The sequence below is a fragment of the Morone saxatilis genome, unplaced genomic scaffold (genome assembly GCF_004916995.1).
Source record: "Morone saxatilis isolate NCDOM2014 unplaced genomic scaffold, NCSU_SB_2.0 Contig12, whole genome shotgun sequence".
NCBI classification, from domain to species: domain Eukaryota; kingdom Metazoa; phylum Chordata; class Actinopteri; family Moronidae; genus Morone; species Morone saxatilis.
In genome coordinates, this window is record NW_023339674.1 from 11,766,005 (window position 1) to 11,769,229 (window position 3,225).

Consider the following 3,225-nt stretch of genomic DNA (forward strand, 5'->3'; position numbering starts at 1 on the left):
CACACACACACACACAAAAAGAAGGACGAAGCGTTTTCATGCCGCTAGACGGTGCTCTGGCAGGAGTCTGAGACATGAGGAGGGAACAAAATGTGCAGAGAGGACAAGTGATCATGATTGGAAAGAGTTAAATCCCATTTTTGATACAAGTCTACAGATAAAATAAAACACGTGTTAAAGAGATAAACACTGGGTTTTAAGTGCTCAAAAACTGCAGGAAATGGGTTTCCTGAATCTTAAATACACAAATGTTACAGTGATTAAAGATTACAGCAAGAGCTGGCAGAGTATAATTTATGTGAAATAGAGTCAAGCGTTTGAGGCTTTTTTTCTTAGAAATAGGAGGTTTCGTGTGCGTAAACTTGATGTAACTTGTCGACCAAAGCTGGAAAACTTATTCTAAAAGATTAAAACAGTCCAGAAACTACTGTTCAACTTACTGTAGATTAAAAACAAATAAAAGTAAAGTAAAGTCATCACCGCACTGGGACCAACAACCTCACATATGGAGCTCCACAACTCCATCAGCATGTATGTCCCTGCGTGTTGGAGCGCACGTAGGCCCATACACTGTGTTCAACCCGGGGGGGNNCGGGGGGGGGGGGCACGTAATGCACACACTGATGCCACACTTCAGGTCAAAGACCACAACCACACAGAAGACAGTGGTCTGCATGCCTTACAGTGGATGGCGAAATAGTCACTAAATGCTGGGGGAACGTAGCGAGAGCACATTAAATGACATGAGATCCAACACTCAGCTGCACATGAGTGACAGTTAAAGGTTTCATATAGAGAAGCACAGGAGTTTGGTACTGTGGGAGCAGGACACCAAGGTTCAGACTGAAAAGGATAATAATGCGTGTATAATGAGCGTGTAGGTAAATCTAAATGATGGATCCTAAAGAAATACGCAGAGCAATATTAGGACAATACACCCAACGATTGTGGGAAAGCATCATACTAAAGTGAACTAATCCGACAATAAAAACACCGTCTATAGGCTAAAAGTCAATTACCTGCCGCATCTGGCTCTGTAGGACATCAAACGACCAGAGTATGTCGGTGAGGTTCCCGGCGAGCAGGGCAGGCTGTAGCTCATTTTGCAGCGCATGTTGGCGTTTCTCTCAAGTTCAGTTTCTCCAAAGTGTTACTGCTGCACAACTCCACAGTGAGTGACAACACACATTCGTCTGGTTTGAGTCGGAGCTCCAGTGTGTCTTAAAAAACCACGCTGCTGGGTCACGTGGTGCGAAAACAAGGGGGGCGGAGTCCAGCCTCCTCCCTCCTCCCTCCACTTCACTGACTGCTCGGAGGACGCTTCTTCCAGGTGACATTATTCACTGCCACTGTCTGCCCAAACATGATACACTATACACAGGGTTTATTCAAAAGGCTCCACGTTAATTAAAAGGGAGACGGTGTTTAGCATGTACTGACAGAGAGGTCTGTGTCTGCTTGTTCCTGTTCCCTTGTGTTACAGTAGAAAATGATACACTGTTGAGTTGGCATTTTTCTGTAACCAGATTAGCCTTTTAAAGTCGTTTCAAACTTCATCTCCACAGTAGTTCTCATGCACAAGAGGAGTCTCCACATGTTGGCCACCCAGTGCCATTTCAATGGGATTAGCAGTGTTGAGGAAAAGCAATTTAAAATTCTTTTGATGATTAAAAATCTGTGTAGATGCCACCAAAAAAAAAAAAAGCATGAGCTGTATAGTAGTGATGGAAGCTCAAAGGCAAATGAGAACATTATACGTTTTTATTTGTCACGTTGATATTAGGCGCATATCAGTGCAGTGAAACGCACAGAAAGTCACACTTGCTGAATTGCATGTGCTTCGCAAGTAATCACATTTGTAATGCAGCATTCCACATTTCTACAGTCTTCCTTTATTCTCCTCTTTCCTGGGGCAATGCAAAGAAGAAAAACATGTGAGGCAAAAGGATGACTGGGATTTAAAATGGCAGCGTATTTTTCTACTCATTTGAATGTAGTTCAGAGGTAATGTATGGCATGACAGATCCACACGGATGTGATGACAGCAGATAAATGAGTCGCATTCCAAAACGGGCAACTCGCTCGGCCGTGTGATCTAAAGGCTGATAAAGCGAAGAGAATACATTCCTGCCTTTGAACTCAGCATTTACACATCCGGGACAATGAGAGAAAAGAATGTCCAAGAATTTAGGCTGGAAAGAGACAAGCAGGTTGGACCAAATTAGCGTGTCAAATGAGTGGCCTGAAGAAGTTACAAGAAATGTTCGGGGGAGACGAAAACAAAACAAAACAAAAAAAATGTGTTGCCATTCGGTTTCCAAGGAAAACATAGCAAACTGTACATTTTATTCAAGGAGGAAGACATGTGGTGGTTTATGTAAGGACCACTTGCTGTGTTAACCTCAACATGGGCCTTCCCTGCAGACTGCAGCAGCGCACACATGCACTCGTCACCCCCACCACCAACAAAGTCTCCAGGACCACAAGGCAGCACATTCCAACTCTGGACACCTCCGGCCCCGAGGCCAGCACCTCTAAACTGAGACATCTGTGTCAAGAGCCACCATCATGCTGTGACAACACACAGTCAAGTTCTTTACTGAGGACCAGTTATCAAAACAGTCCTGTAGCTACAAGTCTTTGGTTTGGTACTGGCTAAAGTTTGCCAGGTCGCCGCCCTGCCCACACACCTCTGTAGGAAGATCTAAACTCAGTGCCTTAAATGTAAATCTCACCGAGTATGACTTTATCCATGGCTCTGTTTCCCTTGAGACACGTGAGCAAAGTGTGGTCTCCTCCGTCTCTCTGGGTTTATCACATGATGTTTCATAGCGTCAAAAATTCAATGTGCTCTCCATTAAGGGCACAGATGCACCGGCACACGTCCCCGTCGCAAAGCATACAAACACTCCCTGTGGGGGGAGGCAGCTGAATCAATTAGACCCCAGCCTTTCAGTGATGACCCCAGCCTTTCAGTGATACCACCCCCCCCCCCTTCACTCACCATTTGCAGTCTTATTTTCAACTATAGCTGAGGGGCTGAACAACAAGAGAGGCCACTAAACGACTCCACGGTGTTCTCTTGCATTCACCCTGCTTTAGTTCAGCCTAAATCGCCGCTTTCGAAAGACCAGTTCCAGCCGCTTCGCCAGATACGGCAGCAGAGCCCGATTAAGCTGGGAACAAAACTTTTCAGTAAAGCCACAGCACTTCAAGCGAAGGACT